Source organism: Mirounga angustirostris, unplaced genomic scaffold (assembly GCF_029215605.1).
Source record: "Mirounga angustirostris isolate CCGP_5_RB_7025 unplaced genomic scaffold, mMirAng1.0.hap1 SCAF_8, whole genome shotgun sequence".
NCBI classification, from domain to species: domain Eukaryota; kingdom Metazoa; phylum Chordata; class Mammalia; order Carnivora; family Phocidae; genus Mirounga; species Mirounga angustirostris.
In genome coordinates, this window is record NW_026991716.1 from 79848397 (window position 1) to 79869157 (window position 20761).

The 20761-nt window shown below is 35.8% G+C and overlaps 1 pseudogene; it reads right to left on the reverse strand.

The window, feature by feature from the left end:
• Positions 1-19260, reverse strand: part of LOC123836469 (14-3-3 protein theta-like) — a 36544-nt pseudogene extending 17284 nt beyond the window's left edge.
• Positions 19261-20761: the final 1501 nt, after the last annotated feature.

The window sequence follows — 20761 nt, forward strand, 5'->3', positions numbered from 1 at the left end:
TATTGTGCTTATAACCATGGTCTTCAGGCCCTTCTCAAAGGACGCTGCTGCGCAATTTCCACTTGTATTGTCAGCAGGGATGCTTTCCCTGAGAACTGTCAAACTCTGCTCTACCAAAGCACTGAAAAGTGGAGCCTCTCCAGCCAGACTTATAAAGAAATGAAAGAAATGTAGGAGGATTAAGAAGGTGACAAGGGGCAGAAGAACATCTCATATCCTGCCCATCTCTGTTTTTCCCTTTGACCTCTGGGAGACTCAGCATTAACAAGTCAATGAGCCTCATAGGGAGGATTCCCAAGTCATTACAACCATGGGTTTCACAGAGATAAGACTAGAGTTCACACTCTAGGTTTGCCACTTACTAACCTTGAACCACAAGGTAAGTTACTTCAGATCTGAAGCCATTTTTCTCATCCACAAAGGAGAAAAATAATTCCTATTCCATCTCACTCAGATATTCTGAGAACTGGATGGCATGACATTCGTAAGTGCTTACCATAGGGCCCAGAACACCGTAAGGAATAATGAATGTGCAAGGGCATATAAGCCCATGAAATTGACAGCTTCTATAAAGTAGTTAAGTACAGAGCTAAAAGCTAAAGGTTCGGAGAAAATTATTGTCCCTTTTACGAGCTCAGTCCAGTAGGATCATTCCCACAGTCATTAATGTGATAGAGAGAGAGACTAACAAAAACAAAGTTTTCCTGGAGCAAGAACAGAACTGACTTGGTAGTTAAGGACTTACTTCTCAGAACCTGTTCACAGAGTATTATTTTATTATGTTGTTTTCACAATTATATTTTTTAAATAAATCACTTTAAAAATGAAAATGTTAATAGCTGTCGTTGATGAATTTGGCTAAAGAGAATGTACTAAGTTGTTTCTAAAATTAGGTACATATCACGTGTGGGCCTCTTAAAACAACTGATGCCCAGGCCCCACCCTAGAGCAATCAAATCAAAATCTTTGGGATGGGACCCAGGCATTATGATTTTTATTTTTATTTTTATTTTTAAGATTTATTTATTTGGGCGGTGAGGGGCAGATGGAGAGAATCTCAACCAGACTCCCCACTGAACTCAGAGCCCGCCTTGGTGCTCAATCCCACCACCCATGAGGTCATCACCTGAGCCAAAACCAAGAGTTGGTCGCTTAACCTAAGTCTGAGCCACCCAGGCACCCCCCAGTATTAGGGTTTTTAAAAGCTCCCCAGGTGCTATACTAAGGTGAAAAAAGGGAAAATATTTTCACCATTATATAGAAAGTAGGAAATTTCAGAAATCAATGAGAAGTGAAAGTAATTTCAAAACCAAAGTCACCTGATTTTGAATGACAAACTTTAGATGGTTCTAAACCAGTGGGACAAGCCACAGAAAAGTTATGATAAATGGAAAACATTCTTGTCATATGATAGTATAAATGTTCTGTAAACATCTGTGTTAGACAGGTTGTAATGGTAAATACAAAGCTGAAATGCAATTAAACTTGTCTACAAAACACAAGTATGACTTTGATTCAGTAATTTATAGTTTCGTCTCTATTTGAAAATCAAATCTAACTAAATATTCCTAATGGCAGTCTTTCCCCTTCACTTAAAATCAGGGTTTCTCAACCCTAGCACTATGGACATTTGGGGTCGATAATTCTTCTGGTGGTGCCTGTCCTGTGCATTGTAGGATACTTAGCAGCATCCCTGGCTTCTACCAGTTAGATGCCAGCATCACCACCACCCCCAGTTCTGACAGCCGAAATGTCTCCAGACCTGATCTACCTTGTTTCCTCTGGGGGCAAAATCATGCTGCTTAAGAACCAGTGTGTTAAGCAGACTACCACACACATGCGACTTCAATCAATATTTGCCTTAACTGGTTCCATTTAAACACATTTCCTGGATTCAAAATGAGAAATGAGGAAACAAAGACTGATTTCAATTTAAACAATGTTTACTTCAAAAAAAATTATAGAGGAATTGAAAGAAAATGTTAGAACCAAGCCCTTCTAAGGAAGAAGACTGCAGGCTGCATAAAATGCTTGGCATTGAGTATCTCGGAAAGAAACAATATGGATTGTAAGGGGAAGAAAAATGGCTTGGAATGTGGTCTAGATCTGAAAGGCTATGAGAGCAGAAGTAGGGGAGATGCTTCTCTTGATTCTTTTCACCTCAGACCAGCTCTTTGGTGATCAGGGCATCCAGATGCCTATATTACAGCCGTAATATCACCCATTGGACCCCATAGCTGGGTCAAATTTTAGTTATATCTGGTGTGGATTATTGACCTCATTTCAATAAACATGCAAATGAGTATCTATTAAGTGCCCAAAATTATACTAAGTGCTAGGAATGCCAACACGAATACAAAATATTGCTGAACTTTAAAGACTTCACATTCTATCAGAGTAAGACCACAATTTACAACTTAAAATCTCTACCATTGTGTAATTTTTAAAATATGAAATGTAAAGGTTATTAAAAAGATATGAGGATTTAATCAATCTTGTAAAAACTGGATTTAGCGATGATATTTATCCGGAAGATGAGTTTAGGATAACCTTTGCTGATCACCTATTTATTATGTTCCAAATAGCGATTCATTTTGCTCTCACGATAGTAGTGCAAAGTGATATGATTATCTCTGTTTTAAAAAGAGAACATTGCAATGCAGAGAAGCCAACTAGCTTATCTAAGATCACTCAGGATTTCATCCTGCATCTTTCTGATGTCAAAACCCACAAATTTTTTTTAAGATTTTATTTATTTATTTGTCAGAGAGAGAGAGAGCACAAGCAGGGAGAGCTGAAGGCAGAGGGAGAAACAGGCTCTCCGCTGAGCAAGAGCCTGATGCAGGACTTGATCCCAGGACCCTAGGATCGTGACCTGAGCCGAAGGCAGATGCTTAACTGACTGCGCCACCCAGGCATCCCAAAACCCACAAATTTTTTTAAAAAATTTATTTGGAATTAACTGCAAACATACAGAAAGTGGCAAAAATAAGAAAGTATATAAATACCCATTACCAATACTAATACCGTACCTGGACTCACCTCTTATTAAGAGTTTGCCCCATTTGCTTTGCCATGATCTCTCACTCTTTATATATACTGTATACTATAAATATATAAATATAGAGAGATTAATAATATATAAATTAGCATATAAATATGAATAATAAATAATATATACATTATATATCTATAGAAATCAATATATCTATAGGTATCTATATATCTATAATATATAACATTATATAATATCGAATATATATATATATATATATATATATATATATATATAATATTTTCCCTGAACATTTGGGAGTAAGTTGCATACAAAGTGGTCATTTACCCTAAATTCCTCAATGTGTCTTTCTGACAATTAAGGATATTCTCTCTTACATAACCACATACAGATATCTACTTCAGTAAATTTTAACTTTAATATAGTGCTTTTATATAATTTCACAACTATATTCCAATTTTTAAAAATTGACCCCATAATGATCTTTATAGTAAAATTTCCCTTTAGGAGCCAGTTTAGAATCAGGTATTATATCTAGTTGTCATGCCTATTTTTTCTCTTTTGATCTGGAACATTTCCATAACCTTCCTTTGTTTTTTGCTTTTGCTTGTCGTGACATTGGCATTTTTGAGGGAGATAGCCTTCTCCCCACTTCCTAGAACGTTCTTCATTTGGGGTTTGCTTGAGGTTTCTTCATGAGTAGATTCAGATGCACTGCTGGCTGAAATGCTGTCATAGTGAGGGGTCTCCTTCCCAGAGCATTACATGGCAGCTACATCATACCTTTCTTTACGAAATGTCCATTTCCTAATTTATAAATTAGGGTTATTGAATATATAAAAGAAAAATGTGTATCTTTGTCTTATATTTGTACTGATGTGCATGTGTATCTATTAGATAGTCATTAGTGCTATTTCCTTCCTTCTTGTAATTATCTTTAATCTCTTTTGGCTTAATTTCTAGGCCAAAAATTAAAAAAAAATCACATATTTTTAGGCCAAACCTTGGTAAATCTTTCTCCATATATAAGTAGTTAACCTCTATTATGTCCCAGAATTTTACAATATGGACAACTTTACATAATCACTACAACATTTAATTTCTAGAAATCACGTAATTAAGACTAAGAAAATCTCACCTAGTTTCCTCCTTGGAACTTCCAAGTCCCATGATGATCAACTGTGGGGACATCATTTTCCTTCAGGGCCAATTGCAAGTTCTATCAAGAAAGATGTGGCCTATTCCCCAAATGCTGTGTGAAATTAATACAACACTTCTCAAAAATGGTGTTATTTTCTTTCCTGACACTCATCTGAAAAGCTCTGAATGGACCCCTCACTCAGGCTGCTGATACTGGGGCAGACCTGACCGGCACCATAATCCCAACCCCGGCAGGTCACACACAAAGCAGAATCAGCTGGATTCCAGAATCCCAAGGTGGAGACCTCAAGTGCCGAGCAGAAGCACCTGGGCAACATAATCTCAAACTGAGCACCATGCATACACAGCAGACCATCTCCAGCTGAGTCACAGCTTAAATAACAAACTCAGATACAGTCAGCTCCTCAGCCACATTCAGAGACCTTGCTTTCCTAATATGGAATAATGGGGGGTTACAATCTTCTCTATTGAAAAGACCCACTCCATTTCTCCTACTGCATTCCTGATTTTCAAGAGCCTTCCTAAACTCCATGGTAGATTAAGCTCTCTGCTTGGCAGTAAAACTTTTTATTTCTACTCAGTGTTCAATCTTTGGTTGCTGTCATCTTTTTTTTTTCTTTAATATACATCTATATACTAAAGCCTGCTCACTGCGAATATTATGATTCTCTTGGCCTGAAGTCTTTTTCTTGAACATGGGAGCATGTTCGGCTCCCACACAGGGCAAACTCTAAGTGCCAAAGAATTAATATTCCCCAGATCTGCCCTCGACCAGTAAGGGACAAGGTATTAGTGACAAATATCTTAACTTCTACCTCCTTGGGTAACTCTGAGGCATGTTTTGTACTGTCTATCAGATTCTGGCCAAAGGAACGAGCTCTGTCATCTATGGACACTGTGAGTGCCCTCAGACTTTCTCTATCGGCTTTTCTCTCTTCCATGCGTCATGTGTTACTCTCCCAGTGGTGTTTTCTCCGAGTTGGCTTCACTTTCCAAATCAACTATTTGCAGGCAACTTTGTCTCAGAGTCTGCTTCTAGGGAGACCCAAACCAGGACAATTATCTTTTTTTTTTTTTTTGCCCAATGAGACATTCTTTATTATTCTTACAGATTGTGAAAAAGGAGAAAACAAAGTATCAAAAATCAAGACAATTATCTTTTTGTTTGTTTGTTTGTTTTTAAGATTTTACCTATTTATTTGACAGAGAGAGAGAGAGGGAGAGAGCATGAGCCGGGGAGGAAGCAGAGGGAGAAGGAGAAGCAGACTCCTCGCTGAGCAGGGATCCTGACTTGGGGCTTGATCCAGGAACCCTGTGATCATGACCTGAGCCAAAAGCAGACACTTAATGACTGAGCCACCCAGGCACCACTTTATAGGCTTTTCTAAAGGATAAAATAAAAAGAAGTTTAATTCTCACTAGCATGACTGGTTTTAGTTTCCAATCTTTGTGAAAACTGATGACAAAAAGTTAAAAGCATATTCTATGAATAATTAATAATCTTCAGGCATTGAGAAGTCTAATTCCAAATATAAGAAAGGAAAATCATTCTGAATCTTCAGAAGAACTCAATTTATCTTAAAAGTTTGAGCGCATAACTTAATTTTCACCATCTGCATTTGGGAAGAACTCAAGGAAAAGTAAGTATTTTCTCTACAGCTATATGAATAAAAGGGCTCCACAATTTTGTTGAAAGACCTTTGTCCCAAAGGTAAGTACCAATGTTCCACTTCTAGAGACAGAAAATTGTTTAGCTTTCATTTTGTTTTTGAAATTTTTATTTCAGTAATCTCTACACCCAATGTGGGGCTTGAACTCAAGACCCAGAGATCAAGAGTTGCATGCTCTTCCAACTTAGCCAGTCAGGCTCCCCAAAAATTGCTGTAGCTTTTAAATAACAGTCCTGTAGTATCATACTTTCCTTTTAACACTGCTGTTTTAAATATGATGGGGCACCCGGGTGGCTCAGTCAGTTAAGCGTCCGACTCTTGATTTTGGCTCAGGTCATGATCTCGTGGTCGTGGGCTAGAGCCCCATGTCAGGCTCATGCAGTCTGCTTGAGATTCTTTCTCTGCCTTCTCCCTCTGCCCCTCCCCCCCACTCATGCTCCCTCTCTTTCTCTCTCTAAAATAAATAAATAAATCTTTTAAAAAATATGTTATAGACAGGGTTAATACTTACCCATCTTTATTCACCTAGCACCTTGCAGGTGAAATTTAACTTAATAGAAATGGCTTCTCTAGAAAGTCTGTAGTTACAATTTACCACACTAACCAGTGCAACTCTGGAGTCCTTAAAGTAAAATAACCACTGAGTTTTGTTCAACTAATTGTGAAGCCAGTCAAAAATTAATGAATGGATTTCAGATATAAGATAAAATAGATTTAAAATCAAATATAAAGATTAATAATGCAATTGAACAGTGCAGTGACCTGTGAAACAATATAAATAAAGGTTGTAGATAGCTTCCAAAATCACATTCTGGTGGTGTGCAAAGATAATTTTACCAGATCTCAGCTGAATTAGTTGTTTAGTAGTGTTAAATATGTAGTGTTGACAGTAATTCCAGTAAATGGAAATGTAGTAAAGAGTTTTGCATAAATACACAATTAATGCATATTTGCAAATCATTATTAGATTATGCTTTATTTATAAAACCTAAATGAACTTGTTATAAACTCATAAAACTATGTGTATTATGTGTGCATGTGTATGTGTGTGTATATATATATATATATATATACATATATCATTAATCTATTTGGGGGCAAGAAATCTTGTGACATGCTATATTGTAAATATTACTGATAATGAGGTTTCTAGTAATAGGGTATTAGTATGTGACACAACCATGCTATTTAAAATCGTAAGTGTAATTTACCTAATTATATCTCAGCCTTGCTTTAGCTACTTTCCCAGAAACACATACTTTGTTCTCTATACTCAGGCTTCCACAGTGTTTATGTTTTAAGTCCATTACTTTCCCTGGTTTGTTAATTTTTATCAGATAGAAGAATGTTTGATTGCATAGCTATACTCTGTTGACCTGTTACTATGGCTATAATATGGAGTATTTCATTTCCCTCGATATTGCACATGCCGTTAATGTTAATACTTCTAAGAATATATGGAAATTACAAACTACATTCCCATGAAAGCCTAAAAGCTACCTAGTATGTGTCTAATTCAGCCCTTTAAACAGATTCCTTCTCGTCTAAGACATTATCAATAGTGCATTCAAAGAATATACGCCTTTTCCTTGAAAAATATAGATCAAGATCAAACTGGAATGAATTCATAGGAAATGTGTCAACATTATAAGACTGTTAAATTGAAATATACTTTAAGTGGGCTTCTGTAAAGAGTAGTAGAGACTTTATAAGAGAAAAGGGGGAAAAATCATGAACCAGTGGTAAATTATTAAAAAAGATAAGATACATAGATATTGAAATGAAAATATTTTTACATACAAGGTTACTTATCTGTTAGGAAGTTGGAAAAAGGGTAGAGCACATTACAAGAACATTCAGAGCTGTACTATTGATAAAGACATTTAAAGACAAGGGTCTCACTCTTTTCCTCTGCTCCCCCAACACGATGCTCATAGGTCTTGTGCAGCTCTCATCATTATTAACTGCTCTGGAGAAGAGCCTTATCACTAGCCTGGGAGCCCCTGGGGGGCAGCACTAAAACAGTCATTTCTGTGTCTCTATCCTTGGAGCATAGGCTGCGCTTAGGCTTTCTTGACTGTTTAAAGCTGGGTTGCAATTATTTTTCCCAAGACTTTTAAAATTCATGCTTTCATAATTCTCTTTGCACTCTAATATTAAGATACCACTAAATAGGTGCATACTGCTATCCTATTAGCATAAAAAAACTCACTGAAATTAATTTTGTAAAGAAAACAGCAACAATTCTACATTTGCAAACCATAATATACTAAAACTCACTATAACATTGCCATAAAGTCTGTTTTAATTTTTAATTTCAGTCTAATACACAAACCTACTTCCTGTTCTGCAATTTTTATTCCTTTGAGGTCCATTCAGTGGCACGAATGGGAATGGTGGTGGGAAGAAGAAAATGTATGACTATATATTGAGCCTATGTGATTTGTATGGACAGCATAAAACTTGGAGCTTTCCTTGAGTAAGTCCCACCTTTCTCTTATTCCCTCTAAGTGGGCCACAGGCAGAAGAACAATTCCTGCTTGGTTCCTATCAGAGCTATGTCATTGTCCATTAACCAACAAAAAGACCTTCTTGTTTTGTTCCCATATCACTTTCATTTTCTTAATTGTCATTTTTGAGAATTTTTTTTTAAGATTTTATTTATTTATTTGAGAGAGAGAATGAGATAGAGAGAGCATGAGAGGGGGGAGGGTCAGAGGGAGAAGCAGACTCCCCGCCGAGCAGGGAGCCCGATGCGGGACTCGATCCCGGGACTCCAGGGTCATGACCCCAGCCGAAGGCAGTCGCTCAACCAACTGAGCCACCCAGGCGCCCTCGAGAATTTTTAATTCCACACTTTTCATTATTTATTCAAGAACATGCAAGTAAAGCACTTATTATAATGACTATAGCCTTCCTGAAATCTAGCTCTTTCAAAGGAGGAAATACAGATTTCCATTATTTGTTTGATTTCTTGACCTCTTTTAAAGTCATAGCATAGAATGAATATGAATTAGTAATGATTTTAATTATGACCCCAGCTTCTATCTTCAAGAGAACATAAGTGGGGGGGGGGGGGCAAGTTTGGAAAGCCGATGTATCCAATACATGCCATGTGGACTTACTCCTGGATAACGTAGCATTGGTGGTTTGATATGAACTATAGCTTTCTACATTTTGACTGAATTTCCCATTCTCAGTATGGAAGCCACATCAATCATTCCATTAGTGGAAGGGGTTATATTTCAGAACATCAAATTTGTTTTGAAGACACCGTAAAGAGAATTAAGTGTATTGTTAAGTATTCTTTCTTCAATGTTTTAAGTGTAAATTGTTGACACGAGGAGGGAAAAGATGCCACATTGCAGATCATTCATGTTGGATGAAGCACGAACTGAAGCATCACTTTCTAACAATTAAGAAATTAGCACTAACAATTATGTGTCATTTCTTCTCTAGAGCTCACAGCATGATTAGTTTATGCCTAATTAAGGGCCTAAATCAGCAAAGAAAGTCTGGCGCCAGCCTGAGGGGAAATTCCTATAGGCTACTTTCTAAGTTTTCTCCACTTAAATTAGAATGTAATTCAATTTTCAGTGATAATTTGAAAGGACTCTTTATTATTTCACAATTCTCTTATTTCAAACAAACCTTTGATTTCTATCTCCTATCTTTTTCTATGTTGTCCTTTTAACTTGTTAAAACAAAATAAAATTAACTTTAAAAGAGAGAGACAAAAGAAAAGAAAGACAACATAAAGTTGAAGAAACGTTCCTGGAAGTTTATACAGTCTTCCTTCTCTCTTCCAACAGGCCATCATTCTCAAAAACTTCAAACTCCTGGGACACCTGGGTGGCTCAGTGGTTAAGCAACTGCCTTTGGCTCAGGTCATGATCCCAGGATCCTGGGATCGAGTCCCGCATTGGGCTCCCTGCTCGGCAATGAGTCTGTTTCTCCCTCTTCCTCTGACCCTCTGCCTGCTTCTGCTCACTCTCTCTCTCTCTCTCTCAAATAAAGAGAATTAAAAAAAAAAGAAAACTTCAAACTCCCCAAGAAACCTTTTAAATCTGAAACCGCTAACTCAGGACCAAAAGCCACACAACCTCCCCCCAAGACAGGGGAAGTAAACATTTAGTTTGACATATTTAAAGTGTTTCATTGAATCTTCAGTTGGATAGAAATTTTTTTCAAACGCCCTATTCAAAAATAGCAACACGAGGAAATGATTAGAGATAAGATTCCCAGAAAAATGAGTAAAAGAAATAAACAACATGTATATATAAATGCATACGCACACCTATATCCTATGTATATACATACACACTTATATATATACATATATATAAAGCACTTACACACACATGTGGAATTTATCATGCTTTATATTCTTACATGTATCATATCATAATATTATCTCTGTTGTACAGCTTAGGAAACTGGAAACCAAAGCTTAGTAGTGTTTATTAAATTTCACGTTGTCATACAGCTAGTAAAATGGCTGAGGCAAAGTAAAGAAAACAGGACAGACTAATACAAAATAAAGGTCAAAAGAGTGCAAATAAAATTCCTAATTTAATGTTGCCTTTATGATTAGTTACACCCTCTCGAAACTAATTTAACCCTAAAGGAACGTCTTATTCAAAAATATAAAACAAATGGCTCTCACAGTTTATCAAAAATAAGAAAGAGGTTTTTAATGCAATTTTTCTTTTTTCTTTTGACATTTCTTTGCATGGCAAATTTAGAAAATATGACCAAAGGGAAAGCTATTTTCCTTAAAAAAGAGAAATGACAAACTCTTGTGATATCAATAGGGTAAAAGAAACCAAGAAACCTCGAGCCTATGGACATATAAACAGCAATGCCTATACATTAGAAACTACCTACAAGAAATTTTCCATGTTTAACTGAAACTGGTTTCATCCTTCTCCAATTTCCAGAGTGGAAATCCACCACTTCTGAGGAATAAAAACAAAAGAAAACTAGAAGAGGAAACAAAAAAGAAACAAATTATATTTCTTTAAATAGAAGACAAACTTGGAAGATGAAATATGTTTTTCTAAGCACCACATAGTAATCCCGGTCACTCCCCTTCACTTGAAATTCAGTGATTTGGTTTACCAGACTGCTTGGGTTAAAGGCCTCCCCATCCATGTGTATAACCAAGCAAGAAAGCACTTTGTTTCTTTTTCTTTGAGAAAGCAGAAAACTAAAATGAACCCAGTTAAAATCTGAAGATGTGCTTGTCTCCATCAGATGCACAATTTACCTTCAAGCTGCTTTTCAAAAACCTTTGAAAGACTGGCTGCAGTTGCTGGAAGGAGGTCACAGAAACAGCATTACTGATGACAACTGACCAGTGGTTTTAATTTTGCTTAGTATTTCAAATATATTTATTATTGGGGGAGCATTCTTAGAAATTGTTGTCATATTCTTTGAGGATTGATGTGTTAAAGCACATAAATGTGTATGTACATATACACATACTTATTTTTATATAAATATTTACACACCTACATACACACATATATGCATATAATCTAAAATACATACACTGTTGGTAACTGGACTTTGTCATCAGCAATGCTTTGATCCTGGGGTCCCTGAAGAGCAAATGGCACACAATACAAAACATACTAAGCCATTAACAACTATTCAAATAATTAGGGTAAAAAAAAAGAAAAAATCAGACTGGAGCTAAAGAAATCAGGGATTTGACCTGAAACAACTTCTCTGCCGTTACATTTTATTTATCTCCCCTTGAAGTGGAATTTTACCTGGAGAATATAAAGTCTGGATTAGATTTTATGGGCATCACCACCATACATGCAGAAAATACAAGACTCAAAAACTTATTGCAACCTATATTTTTTTAATCAGCCTCAAACTATTTCCTGCTGAGTTAGAAATAGGTTCTCCCCTCCAACTTCATATATGTAATAGATCAACATAATAGAACATTCCATTATCATTTTTAAAATAATTTGATTAATAATGGTACTTATGAAAATGCTGATTTCCTGGCATTCATTTTAAAGGACTTATTGGGCAATTTCCACTTAATAGTGATAACCATAAAATAAATAAGTTTTTACATCTGAGAAACAGACGAAAAAAATCATCTATCAGCTTATTTCATATTTAGAAGTTATCTGGTTAGAAAGCATTTCTACAGTGTTTTGTCCTTTTTATATCATCTTCAGAAAACATCTTGTATTTTTAAACCAGTGCAACAAAGCTTATCTTTGTTCTTCACAAAGCCTGCAATTTTAAACTCCTTTGTTTCCCCTTTCACAATACCTGTATTTCCATCATTTTGAAGAAGGGGAGATTGGTAGGGGGAACAATGGTTTATTTATTTTACCCAGAGCTTTCACCTATTAAACAGTCCCATAGAATTGACCCTGAGGATTAGGTTATAGCAAAATTCCAATGACATTTTTTTTTTTAAGCAGGAGTTTTGCAACGCAAATGATCACTAAAACTTTTATATGTGTTATAACTGAAATATACTACTTTGGGTCACAATACTATTGAAAGAAAGGGAGGAAGAAAAGAAGGGAGGAAAAACAGTTATTTTGGGAATATGGGATTGAAAGGCACTGTAAATAACCACCTTTGCTAGAATTTTTAATGTTATTTTTGTCCTACCTTTCTCAGTCTGACTTAGAAAGCAGTTTATAATGAGACATTGACCACTGCAGTCATCCAAATAGAAGGCCTTTTAATGACAAGTTTCTACTCTATGGTAGTATTCAATATTCATTTGACTTAAGAGCATTATGTAGGGAGCTCAACTACTTTATAATGGGTGAATCAATGATTTATGTTGGACCAAAATATTCATCAATTAATAATAAAGAATACTGTCTGCTCTTTCAGAAACGAAATGAACAACAAATAAACACACACAGACACACACACAAACATAAACCATCAAAATCTGGTCCTTCTCATTTGTCTCTGACAGGGGCAACTTCTGAGATATTACAGAGGAATATTAATCCTTAATGAGGAGAATAATAAGTTTGTGAAATATGAAAATAGGGGAAATAGTCCCTGGTCTGAACCCCTACTCTGGTTATGCCACTGGGAAAGATGGTTGCCTCTTAAATATTATTCTAAATAACATTATAGTTGTCCAAATAAATGGCTAATCATTTTTCCCAAACTGCTTGTTAATAATTTATAGAACAACAAGTGTGAACAGAAATAGGATACAAAGATTTCCATAGTCACTGCCATTTATTAGAATTTGAGGAAATATTTGGGTAAATTTTTTATTTTATGGACAATATATATCTTTAGGAAAAAAGGACTTAGAAAGCTTGGGATAATTCATGAAATACACAATAGTTTCATTAACTACCAAGAAATAAACAACTTCTTTGAAGTAAGTTGTGGCTGTTTCAGGGGCCACATGCTAGGACTCAGAGCTATGCCATAGGTCTAGAGGAACATAAAGGTAACACAAGCATTTGCCTGTCTGATTTAGCCTTGAGGGTGAAAGGAATTGAATTGATGCAATGACCTCCACTTGGGTCATAATTGAAGTTCCATAGAGATCAGGAAACTTTTCTTGTACATCTGTTGTTTCCCCAGTACCTAGCACAATATCTAGCACATGACTACAAAGGTGTCTGTGATCATTTATAAGGTCCTTGAATTAAGAATTAAGCATCCCAGTACACAGTGGACTGAGTGGGGTAAGATGTTCACTAAGGACATAAAGGAGGTTTGAGAAGAGAATCTCACAAAGAATCTTGAATTCTCACTCAATACCTAGTGAGGTTCCGGAACACATCAGTTGGCAATGTCAAATGATATCACAATGCAATGTCAGTAGGTAGACATGGCTGGATATGAGTATGTAGGTGATGCAAATAAATGTTACCTTTTAAATTATGAGGCCAGACAATAATTCCCAACAAATCTTTGTGTCTTTTCCAGAAAGTCCTAAGGTAAAAACATCCTTAGGTGTTGTTATTGGTAAAAGTAGGGCCATCCAAGAGGAAACAGTACAATGAGAGAAGCACACAGGTCAAGATTGTCAAGTCAGCTAAGTCAGTCAAGTCGTTTATTTATTTACTTATTTATTTTTAAGGACTTATTTATTTATTTATTTATTTGAGAAAGAGTGGGGGGCTTGGGGGGCAGAGTGAGAGAGAGAGAATCTCAAGCAGACTCCCCGACTCAGAGCTCGATCTCAGGACCCTGAGATCATGACCTGAGCCAAAATCAAGAGTTGGGCACTTAACTAACTGAGCCAGCCAGGTGCCCCTAGAGGCATATTTAATAAGGAAGAAGAAAGCTGTAGGAAGAAGTGAGAGTGTGGTCATGGACAGAATACTGGCAATGGAGTTGGATAGGATCTGAATTCAATGTTTTGCTCCTATTTACTAGCATAACCCTGGCATGGTATCCATTCTCTCTGATTCTCACTTCTCCAATCTATAAACTGGAGCTGATATCAAAATGTCAGTCTTGCTGAGAAGATGAAATTGCATTAAATATTTAAAAGCACATAGCACAAAAATATTAGTTACTAATATATGGTAGTTATTAAGAAAAGTCAAGATGGAAGGAAGGAAGGAAGGAAGAAGAAGAAGGAGGAGAAGAAGAAGAAGAAGAAGAAGAAGAAGAAGAAGAAGAAGAAGAAGAAGAAGAAAGAGAGGGAAAGAAAGAAAGTAGAAAGAAAAAGAAAGAAAGAAGGAAAAGAGGTAGAAAGAAAAAGAAAGAAGAAATGGAGGAAAAAATCAAAAGGGGGGAAGAAAGAAGGTAGGAAGAAAGGGGGAAAAGGGGAAATAAAGAGAGAAAGAAGGGAAAAAGAAGAGAAGGGAGAGAGAAGGAAGAAAGGAAGGGCAAAAGAGGGAGGAAAAAACAAGGAAAAAAAAGAGAAAGAAAGAAGAAAGAAATAAAAGAGAAGAAAAAGTACACATAGCCAGGAACTTTTAAATTTGAGGAAACTATGGCATAGTGTTTCATGAATGTTGTTGGGACATCTGGGTAACTCAGTCAGTTAAGCGTCCGCCTTCAGCTCTGGTCATGATCCCAGAGTCCTGGGATCCAGCCCAGCCCTGGGCTCCCTGCTCAGTGGGGAGCCTGCTTTTCCCTCTCCCTCTGCTCCTCCCCCCAACTCATGGGAGTGAGCTCATGCATGTGAGCATGCTCTATCTCTCTCTCACAAATACATAAATAAAATTTAAAAATTAAAAAAAAAATGTAGTTAATATTCCTGGCGGAGGTGGGAGGAAGGGAAGGGCAAAGTAACCCCAAAGATAATTTTACTACATTGATTGTTTCCTCTGTCATTTTCATCATAACTCTAAAAATGTGTTTTGAAAGAAAGTTTGCTATATAAACACACACATATGAAAATAGCAAGTTTTTGTGACACTTTCAGGGTTTTTTTTTGAAATTTTTATTCAAATTCCAGTTAGTAAACATCCAGTGAAAAATCAATTTCAGGTGTAGGATATAGTGATTCAACACTTCCATACAACACCTGGTGCTCATCACAACAGTACACTCCTTAATCCCCGCCATCTATTTCACCCATCCTCCCCGCCCCACCTCCAGTCTGGTAACCACGTTTGTTCTCTACAGTTAAGAACAGTTGTCCTATTTTTTGTTGGCTGTTTACCAAAGTAATGTTTTTCATGACAAAAAGTAAAAAAGATTACAAAGAATACCATATCTCAGACATAAAAAATTACTGTTTTATACATAACTTTTCATATTTTTCTAAGCATATAGATACATGTGTTTTTGTATGGCTTCATACGATACATATTTTATGTGTGTGCTAATTTCCATTTAGCAATATACTAATTGATATATTTTCACGTGTCATTCTAAATGATTGTATATGATGTGCTACGCTTTCTAAACTAAGTTCTTATTGTTGAATAATTAGGTTATTTTCCTTACTTTACTACTGAAAATAAAACTGCAAGAGAAGGCCCACACATAAGTCATTTCCATAGAGTATGTTTTAGAAATGAAATATTTGCATCCAAGCATTTAAAAAGTCCTTGTAAATCATAAATAATTACTTAAATTGAATCAATTTAAAATGAATTATAAAGAAAATTACACTGATCAAGGAATGTGTACCAATATAAAATACTACAAACTAGGAGAGAGAAAAAAAAAAAAAACTTTGCAGAGTGCTGTTAAATGGGCAGTTCAACATACAGATCGAATGATCGAAGAGCGATTGATCTCACCTTCTTCAGTAGAATCTCAGGACAGCAAGGAAACAGGCAACATAAAGTCATTTGTTAATTTTTTTTCTAATTGTTTTACCATATTCCTTCTGGCCATAAGAAAGAAGAAAAAATGTAATTGGCTCCAGATGACGATGCCTGTTCCCTCTTGCCTTAGTCTGTTGTGAGGTCTGGCTCTGGAGCCAAGTGGAGAAAGCTTGAATTGAGAAGGGCAGAAGGAGAAGAAATGTGACAGGTGGGCAAACAAGAGGAGAATCCAAAAAAGAGACCAGGAAAGGAAGGGGGAGAGGGACTCTGAAGTGACTTGCACCTGCTCAGAAGTGGAAGAGCAGAATGAAGGCGGCTACAAGTTCCATCTCTGAAGCTTTCGACAGAAGTCTTTCAAAACCTTAGGCAAGTTCCCTCCCCTACACACTTTGTTCCTTCTTGATTAGAGAGAAATCTATTTACCTGTTAGAGAAACCTTTTTAGAGCATTTCTAATCCCTTTTGAGATATCAAGCACTCAGGTTCCTAGGAGGCAAAATAGTTCCTTGCTGAGTAAAAAATATTCTTAAAAATAGACAAAATTCTAGTTTAAATGAATTTTACAGATTTTCATAATTTGTGTTTATATATTGTTTAATTCTACATACTTACATAAAGAGAAAATGGAAGTACAATGAATGTTTATTATGTATTGTATGTACAATAGGGGAAGTTCTACGTAGAGCTGCTTTGACAGTTGGGTCCCAGCTTGATGATGAGGACAATGAGGGGCAGGGCCCCAGTCAACCCACCAGGACTGGTAGCAGGAATAAAAAGGGAAGGGGAGGGAAGGGAATCCTTTGTCATTGAAAACTACTGCAGCAAAATCTAGGTTAACCTGAGTGATGCACATCAGATAAAGAAAACAAAGAGAAGAACCAGGAAATTCACACAAGATAAAGTATAAATGAAATGTAGATGAAATACAGACAGATGAAAGAGCTTTAGCTTCATAAGTAATAAAGTTAAATCAATGACTGTGTATGTGTTTGCATTACATATATTTTTTATTCTTATGTTAATCCCCATACATTACATCATTAGTTTTAGATGTAGTGTTCCATGATTCATTGTGCATTACATATATTTTTAAATAGGAATCAAAACAATGCTGGTAAGGATTGGAAGCTAGCCACTGTCTTATCTTTCTAATAAGTAATCAAGAGCTTTAAAGAAACAATCAGAGCTGCCTTCAACTGTTATACACAAAGATTTCTTCATAACAATATTTATTACTGTCAGACAAAAAAAAAACCTACCTAAAAAATATTTTACTATTCCCAAGAATAAGAGGATGGTTATATATATATTTTATATATTCCTACTGCATCTATTATATAGACAATAAAAGCATGTGTCTGAAGATGAGAAGGTAGAAGTGTCGATTTTTACATGAAGTATAAACATTTGTATAATTTCCCATACTTTGCAAGCCTCTGGTGTATAGAACAAATGTGTGTGTGTGTGTGTGTGTGTGTGTGTGTGTGTGTGTGAAATCATTCTGTAGCAATGGTTTGTGACCTCTGAGTCTCAGATGTCAAGACAATCACAATAGGAAATGGGGGAAACAATTTTGGTAGAAGACATCCACTGTGAATGTACTGAGCAAAATGCTATACCTTGTGCAATGGGAGTCATCCCTGTGAGGCCATCAATCTTCAGTTAAGTTGTAAAGATTCTTATGGAAGAGTTTTCTGCATACTCTCTAAAAATTTTCATGGTAAACATACATTCCCTAGGATTTGGATTTGCAGGGTATTTTTGAAAGTATTGAATTTGGATCAAAATTGGAGGTGGTCTGAAAAGTTAGCCATCAGGTTATTGGAAATTGTAGATAATGTAGATGTTCATAAAGCTATGACTCGGAGAAAAATGACAGGAAGTGAATATATCTAAATGTTAACAGTGATATCTGTAGAGGGTATGATTTTAGGACGTTATTCTTCTTCCTTATTTTTTATCAGAGCATCCAAATATTCTATAGCAGGCTTACATTAGTTTATATTCAGAAAAAGGATATAACTTTTTCTTTTTGTATTTTTTATTATGTTTGATTCACCAACATTTAGTAAATCATTAGTTTTTTGATGTAGTTTAATGATTCATTAGTTCTGTATAACACCAGTGCTCATCACATCATGTGCCCTCCTTAATACCCATCATGCAGTTACCCCATCTCCCCACCTCCCCCTCCCTTCTGTAACCCTCCGTTTCCCAGAATCCAGAGTCTCTCATGGTTTGTCTCCTTCTCTGATTCTTCCCATTCAGGTTTCCCTCCCTTCCCCTGTGGTCCTCTATTCCATTCCACATATGAGTGAAACCGTATGATAATTTTCTTTCTCTACTTGACTTATTTCACTTAGCATAATCCCCTCCAGTTCCATCCTTGTCAAAGCAAATGGTAGGTATTCATCCTTTCTGATGGCAAAAGGATGTAACTTTTTAAAGGAAGATGTTTTTTAAAGTGTGCCTGTTGAGAAGTTTTCAACATACTCTAAAATTTTTAGTGTAGATATAGACCATTATATTAAACAACAATAAATGAAGATTCATGCCATAAATTCTTCTTTAAATTTATATTAGTGAAAAGCTAGACTCTCCTAATGAGTTAATTGTATTATGCTAAAGATTTTGTTTCCTTCTTTGAAAATTATATTTTTATTTTTGCTGCCAGAAAACTCAGAACTAAGTTTAATACTTGTTTACAGCAAATTCCTTTTTCCTGGATTTTCTGTGTCCGTCTCTTATTTAAATCATGTCTTAACATTCTTTTATTCCTATCTTTATAGTTTCATTGTACATTTATCTTGCTGTAAGCTGCATCCACTTTTTTGAATTTGTGTACTCCCGCATGCTCCTCTTTGCATTGTGGTAACTGAGCCTATGGGTCTCAAATGGAACGCACCTCCATGTCTATGCCTATATCATTCTCTCTGCCTCAAGTCTACTTTCCTTTGTAGCCACACTAGTTAGATCTTGATTCTACAAGTTTCAGACTGATTATTAGCTCTTCTGGGTCCAACAACAACTTGTATATTACTTTCAAGCAGTTTTTGTATTAAGTTGTAACGATCACTAATCTTTCTCCAGGCTTTGAGTTTCTCGTGGCCTCCTGGAGTTACCATATTCATTTTTGTCAGCAGAATGGCACACCACATGGTGGGTGCTAAATAAATACTTAAATAATATTAAAATATAAAACAAATAAATGAAACTAATGAGCTCAATCAACTACTCCAACAATTGCATTCAACTTATGTTTTAGGAATTTATTTGCAATTTCTTTGGAATTGCAGATTATAAAAACCATGTTGCCTTCTATGAAAATCTGGCTTCCACTTATGTGGTCTGATAGCCTGTTCTGTTCCATCGTGCCATTTGTCCATTTGCCAAATGTTTAGTCAGCATCCACATTGTGCCTCATATAGAGCTAGAAGCCAGGGAATCAGTGGACAAAAACACAGACACGATCAATGGTCCCATGCAATTTCATTAGAGCAACAGAGGCAGATATTAAACAATCGTTACCAATTTTAAAATGCCAGGAAACATGCAGTAAGCTCTGGGAGTTCATAATAGAGGTGAGGATGTTACATCCTGAACAATGAGCAGGAAGTGTGTTTATAAAGACGGTGAAAGTTGGAGAGTGGAAAAGTAGAGGGCTTTAAGGGCCACAGGAACATCAGTGTGAGTCCCCGACTCTTTCCAAGTGTTGACATAAACTGGTGGCCAAGAGAAAAATATACATTTTGGAGCCATTGTTACTATGAAAAAAGATAAATCTAAGACCTGAACTATATAGAAAGATTAGTTTCACAGTAGAATTTCTCTCCACTGGACACCCTCAAGAAAAGAGATGTTTTTCCATCTTTGTGTGCTTGAGAACTTGCAGTGTTGGGCACATCACAGAAACCTAAGTATTTCTTGAAGTGTTTAATCCATCATCAGTGAAAAATTAATTCTTATTTTCTAGAGGAAACTAGCAAATTTTTATTCATTTTTCTTGAGGAAAGTGAGAAAATGTTAACATAGAACCTTTTAATATAGCACTATGATGAGCAGTGGGAAATGAACACTTAAAAGCAAAGGTCTAACTCAAAAACAAAAATGTGCAGAAACACAGTCATTTAAGGAATAAAAGGGCCAAATCATACTAATGACATATGAGGAGGAACTAAGTTTCGATATAACATGCATTTTTTCCTAATATAAAATGTCTTATATTTGTATGTAGTTTCTATTCAAAGCTCTTTAGCATAAATATCTCTTTTGATAGTTACAGTAATCCTTCCTATAAAATATTTTCAAGCTCTTCTTATAAACTCCCAGCAGAATATGATTTACATTGAATCAAGTTTGTCAGCACTGAGCTACAAACACATATATTTTATTACATTACAACCCGACTATTTTTGGTACTTTCTATTTTGTCTCTAGTTCTAGAAATGGTACCTAACAGTGAGTAACAACACTCCTGTGCACAGAATTGTCAATCAACAAAAATTTGCTGATTGATTTATTGATCTTGGTTATATTTCATTTCTGTTGCCATCTTGATCTTATGCAACTCAATTAATATATTTCACATTTAAAATCCACTTTGACAGAAAGGTGGTTTTTTGTTTTTTTTTTATATCTTTCTACAAGTCTGAATAGCCT